Genomic DNA, 15,914 nt, shown 5'->3' on the forward strand with positions numbered 1-15,914 from the left:
TGAAAACAGTGAACTCAGGTTCATTTAAGTGAAGAACACATTGAAAGAACAAGTGAAGAACACATTGCAGATGTTCTGTACATCTGCTAACTTATCGGAAGACACGCGTGCCGAGCGGTGTTCTTCACAATAGTATGTGAAGAACAGTATGTGTGAAGAACACATTGCAGAACCAGAACCGGACAGTCTTTAAGAAACTGAATCAAAGCATTCAAGACTTCAAAGGAAAACAGGGGAGGGATATAGATAATGGCCAACATACAGGGTATTTAGTAGACAAAACTAAAAAATAAATCTCCCTTTTTTGCCTGTCTTAACCGAGAGAATTTTTATATCCACCCTGTTGTGAATAAGGAGTGATACTCCTCTGGAGAATGCGAACCCGCAAGAGTGGAAAACAAAAGATGCCCATCTTCTGTCAAGCCAGGTAGTGGTTTCAGGTGTAAGATGTGTCTCTACCAGGCAAACAATACTAGGTAGATGTCATTTACTATACATCGCTTCCGACGGTCGTTAAGACCCCAAACGTTCCACACAAAAACCTGGGTAGACATTTGCTATGAATGGCAGAAAAAATGAAGAAAGAGAAAAAAAAAGAAGAAAAAAAGGGGAAGAAAAAAGAAACTGAAAGGAACTCTTTTCTAACTTCCCAGTACATTGCACAACATTTTATTGGTGTAACTAGAAAGTACGGAAGCCCTGTATGTGCAAAAACAAAAACAATATTATCTGAGAAGTGAAAAATGGAAATGCCAGAACTGAAAAGGGCCTGCTGTGAGGTTAATGTTTGGTTCTATACTTATCATAGTATCATAGTATATCATAGAATCATAGTATATTAGGCTGGAAAAAGACGCAAGTCCATCAAGTCCAACCTTTAAGAATTAAATAAATGTTTTATCCCCATAACCCGTGACGTGTTTTATACCCATATACCCGCATCCAGGCCTCTCTTGAACATGTACATAGAGTCCGCCATAACAACCTCCTTTGGCAGAGAGTTCCATAGCCTCACTGCTCTTACAGTAAAGAACCTTTGTCTATGTTGATGGTAAAATCGCCTCTCCTCTAGGCGCAGAGGATGCCCCCTTGTCCTGGTCACAGGCCTAGGTATAAAAAGATCTTTGGAGAGATCCTTGTACTGTCCATTTAGGTATTTGTACATTGTAATAAGGTCTCCCCTCAGTCGTCTTTTTTCTAAACTTAATAATCCCAAATTTTGTAATCTGTCAGTGTATTCTAATCCCCACATTTGCCTAATAATCCTGGTTGCTCTCCTCTGCACCCGTTCCAGCTCTACTATATCCTTTTTATACACTGGTGCCCAAAACTGTACACAATATTCCATGTGTGGTCTGACCAGGGATTTGTATAAGGGCAAAACTATGTCTTTATCATGAGAATCTATTCCTCTCATGATACATCTTATGATTTTATTTGCTTTAGCAGCAGCCGCCTGGCTCTGGTCACTAAAATTAAGTTTACCATCCACCAATACCCCCAAGTCCCTTTCAGCTCCAGTTTTACCAAGTAATTGACTATTTAGAACATAATTATACTTTTTGTTTCCATGGCCCAAGTGCATAACTTTACATCTATCTACATTAAACCTCATCAACCATTTCCCTGCCCACTCCTCAAGCTTCTACAAATCCCTCTGTAATGCTAAACTATCGACCTCAGTATTTATTACTTTACACAGCTTAGTATCATCTGCAAATATTGAAACTTGACTGTGTAAACCCACTACAAGGTCATTAATAAAAATATTAAAAAAAAGTGGCCCCAATACTGACCCCTGTGGCACTCCACTGGTAACGTCAACCCAATCTGAGAATGTGCCATTAATAACGACCCTCTGTTTTCTATCACTAAGCCAATTACTTACCCAAATACAAAGATTTTCCCCTATTCCCAGCAGTCTCATTTTATATACCAACCTTTTATGTGGCACATTGTCAAATGCCTTTGAAAAGTCCAGATATAGAACATCTACAGCGTCCCCCAGATCCAGTCTTGAACTTACCTCCTCGTAGAAACCAATCTGATTAGTCTAACAGGACCGATCTCTCATAAACCCATGCTGACGCTGGGTTATAAGGTTGTGCACAGTAAGATACTCCAGGATAGCATCTCCAACAAACCCCTCAAATATTTTCCCCACCACAGAAGTTAGACTCACGGGTCTGTAGTTTCCAGGATCGCTTTTTGATCCTTTTTTGTATATTGGTACTACATTTGCTATGCGCCAGTCCTGTGGAACATAACCAGTCCTAAGTGAATCTTCAAATATTAAAAATAACGGTCTGTCTATCACGGTACATAGTTCATGCAGAACCCGGGGGTGTATGCCATCTGGCCCCGGTGATTTATCATTGCTGTCCCTGGCAATATTTCTCTCAGTCTCTATTTTTGCAGCCTTTATCTGCTTTTTACAGGATTTATTTTTCTCTCTATAATCCTGTAATGCCTCATCGCTACCTTCACATTTTAGCACCTTAAACGCCTTATCTTTCTTGCTTATTGCTTTCCTTACAAGACTAGTTAGCCACATTGGCTTTTTCTTGTTCCTCTTATGCTTTTTCCCATAAGGTATGTGTTTCTCACATGACTTTTTCAGAATATATGAGAAAAAGTCCCATTTTGGGGGGGGGCTTTTGTCTTGAGTGTTGGTTGCCCCTTCCCTAACGCTCTTAGTAAAGCGTAATACAAAATCAATGCTATTATGATCACTATTTCCCAGGTCCCAGGTTCCCCCCAACCTGTAGTTTTGATACCCTATCAGGTCTGTTGGTAAGGATAAGGTCCAGCAGTGCCCCCTCCTTGTTAGCTCCAGGACTAGTTGTTACAGGTAATTGTCTTTTGTTGTTGACAAGAACCTGCTGCCTTTGAAGGACCTGCAGGTCTCTGCCCCCAGTCAATATCTGGGTAATTGAAGTCCCCCATAAAAAGTACTTCACCATGCTTTGAAGCCGTATCCATTTCACTTATCAGCATTTCCTCTGCTGGATCCAGATAGGGGTCATATTTGCCAAGTCATCTATGATCATGAATGTGTAAAAGGATTCAGGATCAAGACCAGTATGTGACCACTTGCTTTTTACAAATAACATTCTGGAAGGAGATAGGAAAAGTCGCTTACTAAATTGCTGGTTTCCATCTAAGACCTAAGATCTAATCCAATATTGGATGGGATTCACATCAGAGTTGACTGAATTGGGTGGAAAGAGCTCCTTCAGCCTCATTAGTTTACCCTTGTCAATTCTTCCTGCTTAGTTGGACCTTCACTGGGTCTCCAGTGGCAAGGAGTGATAGTCTGGGTAAATCTCTCAAGAAGTTCCATAAAATTCCATTTTCTCTAATGTTTTGTGGTGTCCCAGATGTCACTAAAACTCCATGGGGGACATTTATCAGGACTTGCAAGCCAGTTTTGTGGCAAACAATAATTTTTGGCAAGTAATTATTTCCTCCTTCACGTCATCTCCACACCTGTGGACTGTGGAGGGGTGCGGTGGCATGGGGTCAAGTGGGCCGGCGCTGAGCATAAAAGCTATGGCCTGTGAACATTCAGGCCTGAAAGTTCACAAGCTATAGAATAATTCTACGCCAGACAGGGTACATCAGGAGCCTGGAGCCTCCTAAGACATCCAGTGGCGCTGGAGGGGTGGAACCTCCTTCATATTCTGGTGCACGAGCACCGGCGTATGATAAATTTCCACCATATGTCTGACATGGGAATTAATGCAGCAATATTTGTTCTCCTGAACTGAACATTGTAAAGGCAGTTTGGGTGTTGAGAAGAAATATTTTGTGACACTCCTCATTAGTGAAGTTGGTCACCAGTTCATTTTCTCAATATCTGATGAAGGAGAGATGGTGCAAGTTGTGCTTAGTTCAGAGTAAATGAAAAGAAGGTGATATTTGAGGAAAAGGGGACTCCACTTGGGTCATCTCCTCTCTTAAATTAGAAGGCAGAATTGTGTAACTACTGTTTTATGTTCCTGGAGAATGCAGTTATTTAGAAAAGGCATAGTGACATTTTTCGGTTTCTTAAGATAAACTTGTCCAATATTTTTTTCTTAAGTCAAAACAATACTTTCTTTTTCTGGACATTGGTAGTTTGGATAAATGACAACTACAAAGCATAAACGTGATATCATATAATACATTACTGTAATTTCAAAATTGCTTTTGTGCATCTGGCTGTTATGTCTGACTTTTGAAGGATATTTCCTCGGTCTAATGATAGTAATCAAGTAGTTGTCACCCTTTAATCTTCAGAGACAAATAATCAGTATATATTAAAAACTGAAATGACTAGAAAGGCTGTTCAGAGAAGAAGATGTGACACAGGAAAATGGCAGATAGAAGTCCAGTATAATGCCAACCTGCCAATTCCCTGCCTTTGATGTTCATCCATAGAAAAATGAGGAATTCATTAAGTTGGAGAAAATTATGTATTCTAAATCATGTTCCCATTTATGTTCTTTTTCAGTTGATTTAGTAATGTGGATTACTGTTAAGAGGTGACCTATGGCAATTTACGTTTACATTTGTAAACCTGACCCCTTAATTGCCAAGATTATTTGCACCTTCATGTTTTTTTTTAGATTTTTTTACTTGTTCACAAATCTTTTCATTTGTTTCTATCAATGCAGTTGAATTGAAGATTTTTTTTGTGAAATAAGTGTTTATTTTTTTTTAATATTAACTTAATGTTTATCATTTTTGGTCCTTGTAGCCCCCAACTTAAAGACTTTCGACTTACATATGCCCCTTACTAACGGGCTGATCTGTGACCTCTGTTGAAGCTTTCTGGATGTTACTGAACTGTAGCCACAGCCTACAATGACTAGCTTCAAGAGTTATCAAGTGTGTCTGCTATGAAGCTTTAGGGGGTTACTTCTCAGAGGTTTTGTCTAGCTTTTTGGCATTAAAAAGTCACAAAAAAGTCGAATTGAGGTATTTTTGGACTTTTCGATACCTCTCCTCTCTCATCTCACTCTACCGCCAAACCCATGCTCTTTTTTTTTAACTTTCTTTTTGTTGAAGTCATAATACACTTTTACAGATTTACAATCATGTCTTTGTACACATTGCTGGTGCATATACACATTCCGACTCCCTTTTCCATATTAAACATGTGTAAAAGTATTTACCCATAACATACATTCATGTTTTATTCTAGTCTCCATATTTTCTAAGGAACAGGGCCAGGTCTAGACTATTTAAGACCAGTCACAGTCAGCAAGAGGCTCCCTTTAGTATGGTAAAACAAACTGTAATATGGGCGAATTTTATAGGAGATAGATGATAGCGAAATAGATGGGCAGCACCATGGCTCAGTGGTTAGCACTACAGCTCTGTTCTCTCTGTATTTGCGTGGGTTTCCTCTGGGTCCTCTGGTTTCCTCCCACACTCCAAAAAATGACTGGTAGGTAGAGATGAGCGAGTAATAAAATGCTCGAGTGCTCGTGACTCGGGTTGAACTTTTCAACCCGATTCTCGAGTGCTCGTATCGAATACGAACCCCATTGAAATCAATGGGGGACTCGAGCATTTTTCACTGAAAGAACGCATTGAAAGAACACTAAAGAAGAACACATTGCAGATGTTTGCAGATGTTTTCAATGAAAGAACACATTGAAAGAACACTGAAGAACACATTGCATCTGCTAACTTATCGGAAGACACGATTGCAGAACCGTGTTCTTCACAATAGTATGTGAAGAACAATATATGTGAAGAACACATTGCAGATGTTTCCATACATCTGCAATGTGTTCTTCACACTGTTCATTGTATTCTTCACTGCTCTTCACTGTGTTTCATTAAGTAAAGCTCGATCCCGAGAAGGCGAGATACTCGTCTGAGCAACAAGCCATTTCGAGTACGCTAATATTTGAACGAGCATCATCTCTACTGGTAGGTTGAATAGATTGTGAGCCCCATTAGGGACAGGGACTGATCTGGCAAGCACAGTGCAGCGCTGCCTAATCTGTGTGCACTATATAAATAAAGATTTATTCATTATAATTATTATGATAGAAGATAAATATGAAAGATGATTTCTAGATGCAGAACTATGAAGTGAATGATATATGTAGTAGGTGGATATGCAAGATAAATACAGTAGAAGAGAAATAGAAGGTAGATTAATAAATAGAGAAAAAGCTAGATATATAAATGATCAGATTATAGGAGATAGATAACTGGACAGATAGATATATAGATGATAAGCATCTTTACCCGGGAATTAAACCAAGGGGTATTTTCGGCGCCTGGCATTTCTGTTTATTTTGTGGCGTTATTGACCAGAGCAATTTTTAGATAGTTCTGCATAGAGAAGGTTAAAAACATGAATATTAGTTTATATTATGCCTTCTCAAAATGTAGTAACATATAAAGTGAATATTTCCATTATCTGTGAGGTGCAGCAGCTCCTGTGTGCAGCAAATGCTCCCTGTAGCCTGATGGCTAGGAATCTGGAGGGGTACACACTTCAGAGGGCTGTATCTCTGGCTCTGTGACACATAGAACCTCACTTATTTTTCCTATGAAAGACAGTCTCCTCTTTTATATGAATCTAAATTTGTGTTTCTAAGTGTCAGGAAAACGGAGATATTAACTGTTAAACTGCCGTCGGGAGTGATTTTTATATATAAAAATGGCACCTGATATTCTCACTTTAAACCTGAATATCTCTGGATCCATGGCACCTAGAAACAAAGTTTAAGATTCATTTGAAAGAAGAAGATTCTTTGCCACATTACCTACCCATAGCGCCGGCTATGAAACATAATAAACATAACCAGTTAACATAACCAAAACAAAGGACAGCAGGGTAGGTACACCACCTTCTATTCTAGAAGTTTACAAAACTTGTTAACTTATATCAATCTCTCACATCAGCCCAAAGCTATACCCATATCTTTGTTTATATATTATAATACTACATTTCAATTATTCATTAATCACACAAATTATTGACACCTTATAATATATGGACATCATCCACTTTTCCCATTTTTGGTAAATTTATCCTGGGTTCCTTTATTTATGGCTATTGATTTCTCCATTAAACAGTTGTTATTTTTATAGTCATTTCCTCAAAGGTGGGTATCACTGTAGACCTCCAATGCTTGGCAATTAAGTTAAGTGCCATAGTAGTCACATGGAACACTATTGTTTTGTCCTCCACAGGCAGTTCTAAAAGGCCTAATCCCAAGATTACCAATCCTGGAGATAAGGCTATATCTATTTGTAGAATTATTTTCAACATGTATTCCACTTGCTGCCAAAAACCTCTCAGTAGTTGACATTCCCAAAATATGTGTAGGATTATTCCTTTCTGTCTATGACATCTCCAACACCTTGAGGATACCGATCCATACATCACAGCAATGCAATTAGGGGTATAATAATACCTATATAACAGTTTACATCATGTTTCAAAATGAGAAGCGCATCTAGACAGAGCGGTTTCCATCCTGAAAGCGGCCTCCCGAGTATCTTTATCTATAGATATGGACAGATCTCTCTCCCAATGTTGGAAACATAGTAAGTGATCACCACTGTGCACCTCCTCAATGGCCTTGTAAGCCAACAAGATACCTTTACCTAATCTGGCTCTATTTAGAAAACTCATTTCAAACACTGATTTTGGATTACAACTATTGTTTGGTACTGTGGTAAAAAATGGTCTTATTTGCAAGTATTTGTAAAAATCTCTTGATGATATGTCAAATTTCTTGCTAATATCAGTAAATTGCATTGAGTTTTATCCCATATCATACATACATATGTAATCCCTTGTTTTTCCTAGTTACTGAGATCTAAATTTGTGATAAAGAACCCCGATAACCTAAATGGTATGTCTACAATGTGCAAGTGAAGTGCATGCATGTTTCTGTGTATGCATGTGCCTGTGAATGCATGTGTCATGCATACATACATGCATGCAAGCATGACACATACGTGTATGTATGTATGTATGTATGTGTCATGCATAAATCCATATGTTTATGTTTCTGGCTTGTATATTTGTGTGCATATTACTGCATGTATTTGTGCATATGTTTATCTCTACAAGCATATTTCTACAAATATATATGTGTGTGTGTGTGTCTGCATCTGATAGATGCAGTTAGCATCCCAGCCACTTGAGCACTGTTCAGACTGCCAACTGAAGTGAACCAGAATAATTTTGCATCTTTTCAGCCTGACTGTATGAACAGAGGTAGACTGACACATATGTAACAACTAGCTTAAACTGTTAACCATACATAATAACACAGTCTGGAGTGTTAGTGAATACAGAGGTCCACCCATTTTCTGTGATAACTGAGTTGGATTGCAATGACCTACAGTAATTTCAGCTTAATTTACTACTTCCTCCTAGATTTTTGCAGCATCCACACCACTCATACCAATCATACTATAAAGATTCAGTTCAACCCTAACTTTTGAAATCCAAAAATAGATGGTTCAATATGACAAGGAATGTTCAAATGCAAGACTAGAAATTGTGTGCATTGCATTCCGAATCTGTAGACTTGGAGACATTTAATTAACCTAAATGTCAATTTCATCAACAATCACTTTATCCGTGTAAGATGCATAATTTACATATTTTAATTCATAAATTCTTAAACCCAAAACCTACAAAAACATATTAGCAAACAAAATACATTTGTCAAGCTGTGTTATATGTATGCAGTGGTGTCCACACTTTAATGAATCACAGTAAAAGTTTAACAGCGGCATTATCAAAAATGTAATTAAACTCTACAATCCATTTGTCTTATTTTCCTCCAATTATTTCCATAACTATTAGCACATGGATTTATTATTTTGGACACATCCTGTGCATTGTCAATATTTAACACATTAATCTCTTCAATCTGGAATAATTAGTAAGTGGCCATATTATAATTTCTGTAATTACAACAAATGGATTTCATCTATCAGGTCCAAATAAAATAAACTTGTAAAAATCAATAAAATAAATCAGTGTGTACTGGCTGAGTGTGGTGCAGCCGTTATAGTTTTATTTAAAGGAAATCTACCATCAAAATCCATCATCATAAACGAGAGGCACTAACTCATAGACCCAGACATTGAGACTGTGGTAATCTTCCATATTTGTTATCCATGGCGTCCTTCCTCCAACAATAAACATTTTAAATTATGCAAATAAGCCTGAAGAGCTATGAGGGGAAGAGGGCTCTGCATGCATCATGTCAAGTCCTTTTGATGTGAATCTCATATCTTGTGACATGTCCAACATGTGACCAATCAATCCATGGCTTACTGATATTCCTACGCACCTAAGAACCTGTGGATTGTTTTGGACAGACAGGAGAGATAAGACGGTTTCAATAACAGCTGATACAAAAAGTAGCTTCTAGAATGTAAAGGAGCAGTTGTTCCTAATGTAAAAGCTAGTGAATAAAAGAAACAGCACATAAGCCTGATTCATAATGATACAGCTGCATGTAGGTTGTAGAGGAAATGCAGATGGAATTGTCTCACCTTAGCAGCACTCTGTAGGAGCATTACTAAGGAGGACTTAGCATGCAGTTTTTTGGGGGGTTTAAAGCATGCCGTTAAAGAAAGCACCTTATGTATGTATTCTACAGTATCTTATTATACACAAATACACTTTTGAAAGGATTTGCACTCTTAAAGATAACCAAATATAAGCTAAGCTACAAGTGGGCACATATTTACATTCATGTAAATCATACATCTTTAATCCTCTATGGTTGCCTTAGCTATGAACGATTCCAACTGCTAAGAGAGATTAGAGATGAGCGAGCACTAAAATGCTTGGGTACTCGTTATTCGAGACGAACTTTTCCCGATGCTCGAGTGCTCGTCTCGAATAACGAGCCCCATTGAAGTCAATGGGAGACTCGAGCATTTTTCAAGGGGACCAAGGCTCTGCACAGGGAAGCTTGGCCAAACACCTGGGAACCTCAGAAAAGGATGGAAACACCACGGAAATGGACAGGAAACAGCAGGGGCAGCATGCATGGATGCCTCTGAGGCTGCTTAATCGCACCATTATGCCAAAACTATGGGCAACTGCATGGCCATGACAGAGTGACAGAATGAAGCTAGATAGCATCTAAAACATCCAATAATTGACCCTGACACTATAGGGGACGGCATGCAGAGGCAGCGGCAGCAGCGGCAGGCTAGAGAGTGGCATGGCGACATACCCTAAATGGACTCAGGCTTCAAACCAATGGGTGGCAGAGAGGAACCAAAGGAGGTGAGCAAGAAGTGCTCAAATAATATCGGTACATGATAAAAGTTTGCCAGTATATTTTGTGGATTACACAGCAGGGTGGCGACAAAGTTAACATGGAAGCCATGAAAACAACCCAAAATTCTGCCTGACACAGCTCGTTTGATAAGGGGACCATGTATGGAGGCAGTGAACTAGTAGTAGATTAAAGGTGCTGCAGTTAAAACTATGTTAGTTGGATCTTAGCATGGAGCTGGCGCTCCGCTGCCAGGCGAGCTTTCGCCAATCCAAGCCCGTGTCTCTAGGCTACTCCCCAAACAGCACTTCTAAGAACCTTTTGTATAAGATCAAGTGTAGTAGCGTTCTTATAAGTTTAGGATATGGCGGGTGAGGGGAATGTAAACAGAAGCGCAAGAAGCGCTGAAATAATATTGGTAAATGATAAAAGTTTGCCAGTATATTTTGTGGATAACACAGCTGGGTGGCGACAAAGTTAACAACTTTGATGTGGAATCCATGAAAACAACCCAAATTTCTGCCTGACACACCTCGTTTGAAAAATGTATGGAGGCAGCTATATGGACGACTTTTGGAGGTAGCAATGGAGACAACGTGTGGAGGCTGCTATGGAGACAATTTAATTTGGATAGTGCCTGTATGTGGCAGTCCCAAAAAGTTTTCAAACCAGAGGAGCAGGTAGGTGGCCCTCCAGAAAAATGAAATAGATTGAGTGCCTGTATGTGGCAGTCCAAAAAAGTTTTCAAACCAGAGGAGCAGGTAGGTGGTCCTCCAGAAAAATGAAATAGATTGAGTGCCTGTATGTGGCAGTCCAAAAAAGTTTTCAAACCAGAGGAGCAGGTAGGTGGCCTTCCAGAAAAATTGAATAGATTGAGTGCCTGTATGTGGCAGTCCAAAAAAGTTTTCAAACCAGAGGAGCAGGTAGGTGGCCCTCCAGAAAAATGGAATAGATTGAGTGCCTGTATGTGGCAGTCCAAAAAAGTTTTCAAACCAGAGGAGCAGGTAGGTGGCCCTCCAGAAAATGGAATAGATTGAGTGCCTGTATGTGGCAGTCCAAAAAAGTTTTCAAACCAGAGGAGCAGGTAGGTGGCCCTCCAGAAAAATGGAATAGATTGAGTGCCTGTATGTGGCAGTCCAAAAAAGTTTTCAAACCAGAGGAGCAGGTAGGTGGCCCTCCAGAAAATGGAATAGATTAAGTGTCTGTATGTGGCAGTCCAAAAAAGTTTTCAAACCAGAGGAGCAGGTAGGTGGCCCTCCAGAAAAATGAAATAGATTGAGTGCCTGTATGTGGCAGTCCAAAAAAGTTTTCAAACCAGAGGAGTAGGTAGGTGGCCCTCCAGAAAAATTGAATAGATTGAGTGCCTGTATGTGGCACTCCCAAAAATTGTTTAAAACAGAGGACCGGGTCGGTGGCCCTCCAGAAAAATTAAATGCATAAAGTACTATAGCTAGAGCCAGTGGGCCCTGTCAAAAAATAGCCAGTTTCCTCTGCTTTACTGTACAAAGAGGAGGAGAAGGAGGAAAATGAGGAGGAGGAGGAGTGGATAAATTATTCAGGTTGAGCTTCCTTCACCTGGTGGAGATTGGAAATTATGAGAAATCCAGGCTTTATTCATCTTAATAAGCGTCAGCCTGTCAGCGCTGTCAGTCGACAGGCGTGTACGCTGATCGATGATGATGCCACCAGCTGCACTGAAAACCCGCTCGGACAACACGCTAGCGGCAGGGCAGGCAAGAACCTCCAAGGCGTACAGCGCCAGTTCGTGCCACATGTCCAGCTTTGAAACCCAGTAGTTGTAGGGAGCTGTGTGATCATTTAGGACGATGGTATGGTCAGCTACGTACTCCCTCACCATCTTTCTGTAAAGATCAGCCCTACTCTGCCGAGACTGGGGACAGGTGACAGTGTCTTGCTGGGGTGACATAAAACTGGCAAAAGCCTTGTAAAGCGTACCCTTGCCAGTGCTGGACAAGCTGCCTGCTCGCCTACTCTCCCTCGCTACTTGTCCCGCAGAACTACGCACTCTGCCGCTAGCGCTGTCAGAAGGGAAATACTGTTTCAGCTTGTGCACCAGGGCCTGCTGGTATTCATGCATTCTCACACTCCTTTCCTCTCCAGGGATGAGAGTGGAAAGATTTTGCTTGTACCGTGGGTCCAGGAGAGTGAACACCCAGTAATCGGTGCTGGAATAAATTATTTGAACGCGAGGGTCACGGGATAGGCAGCCTAGCATGAAATCTGCCATATGCGCCAGAGTACCAACGCGTAAGAATTCACTCCCCTCACTGGCCTGACTGTCCATTTCCTCCTCCTCCAACTCCTCTTCTTCTGCCCATACACGCTGAACAGTGAAGGACTCGACAATGGTCCCCTCTTGTGTCTCGCCAACATTCTCCTCCTCTTCCTCCTCATCCTCCTCCATCTCCACCTCCTCCAATATGCGCTGAGAAACAGACCTAAGGGTGCTTTGGCTATCAACAAGGGAATCTTCTTCCCCCGTCTCTTGTGACGAGCGCAAAGCTTCCGACTTCATGCTGATCAGAGAGTTTTTCAACAGGCCAAGCAGCGGGATGGTGAGGCTGATGATGGCGGCATCGCCCCTGACCATCTGTGTTGACTCCTCAAAGTTACTCAGCACCTGACAGATATCAGACATCCACGTCCACTCCTCATTGTAGACTTGAGGAAGCTGACTGACCTGACTACCAGTTCTGGTGGAAGTTGACATCTGGCAGTCTACAATCGCTCTGCGCTGCTGGTAAACTCTGGATAACATGGTTAATGTTGAATTCCACCTCGTGGGCACGTCGCACAACAGTCGGTGAGCGGGCAGTTGGAGGCGGCGCTGCGCTGCCCTGAGAGTGGCAGCATCTGTGCTGGACTTCCTGAAATGCGCACAGATGCGGCGCACCTTCGTGAGCAAATCAGACAGATTGGGGTATGTCTTGAGGAAACGCTGAACTATCAGATTTAACACATGGGCCAGGCATGGCACATGTGTCAGTCTGCCGAGTTGCAGAGCCGCCACCAGGTTACGGCCGTTGTCACACACAACCATGCCTGGCTTCAGGTTCAGCGGTGCCAGCCACAGATCAGTCTGCGCCGTGATGCCCTGTAATAGCTCTTGGGCGGTGTGCCTTTTATCGCCTAGGCTCAGCAGTTTGAGCACCGCCTGCTGTCGCTTAGCGACGGCACTGCTGCTGTGCCTAGAGCTACCGACTGATGGCGCCATGCCCACGGATGGTAGTTCGGAGGAGGAGGTGGAGGAGGGGTGGGAGGAGGAGGAGGCATAGTAGGCCTGAAACACCTGGACCGAGGTAGGCCCCGCAATCCTCGGCGTCGGCAGTATATGACCAGCCGCAGGGTCAGACTCGCTCCCAGCCTCCACCAAGTTAACCCAATGTGCCGTCAGCGATATATAGTGGCCCTGCCCGGCAGCACTCGTCCACGTGTCCGTGGTCAGGTGGACCTTGTCAGAAACGGCGTTGGTCAGGGCACGGATGATGTTGTCTGACACGTGCTGGTGCAGGGCTGGGACGGCACATCGGGAAAAGTAGTGGCGGCTGGGGACCGAATACCGAGGGGCGGCCGCCGCCATGAGGTTGCGAAAGGCCTCGTTCTCTACTAGCCTATAGGGCAGCATCTCCAGGCTAAGCAATCTGGAGATGTGGACATTAAGGGCTTGGGCGTGCGGGTGGGTTGCACTATATTTGCGTTTCCGCTCCAGCGTCTGGGGTATGGAGAGCTGAACGCTGGTGGATGCTGTGGAGGATCGTGGAGGCGACGATGGGGTTTTTGTGGCAGGGTCCTGGGCAGGGGGCTGACTATCAGCTGACACAGGGGAAGGAGCAGTGGTGTGCACGGCCGGAGGTGAACGGGCTTGTTGCCACTGAGTGGGGTGTTTAGCATTCATATGCCTGCGCATACTGGTGGTAGTTAAGCTATTAGTGGTGGAACCCCTGCTGATCCTGGTTTGGCAAATGTTGCACACCACAGTCCGTCGGTCATCCGGTGTTTCCTTAAAGAACCTCCAGACTTCTGAAAATCTAGCCCTCGCCGCAGGAGCCCTCGCCACGGGAGCTTCACTAGTTGACACATTTGGCGCTGATGCACCAGCTCTGGCCCTGCCTCTCCGTCTGGCCCCACCACTGCCTCTTCCAACCTGTTCTGGTCGAGGACTCTCCTCCATCTCAGAAGCACTGTGTTCACCCGGCCTATCAACCCAGCTTGGGTCTGTCACCTCATCATCCTCCGATCCCTCAGTCTGCTCCCCCCTCGGACTTCCTGCCCTGACAACAACTTCCCCACTGTCTGACAACCGTGTCTCCTCATCGTCGGACACCTCTTTAGACACTTCTTCCACTACGTCAAGAAGGTCATCATCACCCACAGACTGTGACTGGTGGAAAACCTGGGCATCGGAAAATTGCTCAGCAGCAACCGGACAAGTGGTTTGTGAGTGTGGGAAGGGTCCAGAAAACAGTTCCTCAGAGTATGCCGGTTCAAATGCCAAATTTTTTACTGGGAGGGGGCAGACTGGGGGGGAGGAGGCTGAGGTGCAGGAGCTGGAGGAGTGGCGATTTCGGTGACATGGGTGGACTGCGTGGAAGACTGACTGGTGGACAAATTGCTCGAAGCATTGTCGGCAATCCACGACATCACCTGTTCGCACTGTTCTGGCCTCAACAGTGCTCTACCACGAGTCCCAGTAACTTCAGACATGAACCTAGGGAGTGTAGCTCTGCGGCGTTCCCCTGCTCCCTCATAAGCAGGTGGTGTCTCACCCCGCCCAGGACCACGGCCTCTGACCCCTGCAGTAGTTGGACGCCCACGTCCCCGCCCTCGTCCTCTACCCCTAGCCCTCGGGTTAAACATTTTGAAAATGAGAGTTATAACTTTAATTTTTTTTTAACTTTTTTTTGTGTTTTTTTGTTTTTTTTTGTGTTTTTTAGTTTTTAAAACGAAACGATGCTATCCTATTGCTATGGCTATTTTCTAGCCAAGTATGAAAGCACACTGCTATGCCAGATGAGATGACGCTGAGTTATTAAAAAAATAAATGTAAAATAAAAAAGGAAATGGCAGACTGTGCCTAATTGAAATCCAACCCCTAATAAATTTTCCCACTTCGGTCTTTGCGATGGATATGTGCGTCACTAAGCGCAAAACACAGTGGTCGCAAGTCTCACTACAAATTGCTCACAATTTGCTAGTAGATGCACTGCAGCAAGTACAGCCACCAGCAGATCAACCAGAAATCAAATATATATAACGCTACTGTTGGCGTAAGTAAGCCGTTTGGATTCTCCTATGGCTATTTTCTAGCCAAGTATGAAAGCACACTACTATGCCAGATGAGATGACGCTGAGTTATTAAAAAAATAAACGTAAAATAAAAAAGGAAATGGCAGACTGTGCCTAATTGAAATCCAACCCCTAATAAATTTTCCCACTTTGGTCTTTGCGATGGATATGTGCGTCACTAAGCGCAAAACACAGCGGTCGCAAGTCTCACTACAAATTGCTCACAATTTGCTAGTAGATGCACTGCAGCAAGTACAGCCACCAGCAGATCAACCAGAAATCAAATATATATAACGCTACTGTAGGCGTAAGTAAGCCGTTTGGATTCTCCTATGG

This window comes from Engystomops pustulosus, chromosome 4 (genome assembly GCF_040894005.1).
Source record: "Engystomops pustulosus chromosome 4, aEngPut4.maternal, whole genome shotgun sequence".
NCBI classification, from domain to species: Eukaryota; Metazoa; Chordata; class Amphibia; order Anura; family Leptodactylidae; genus Engystomops; species Engystomops pustulosus.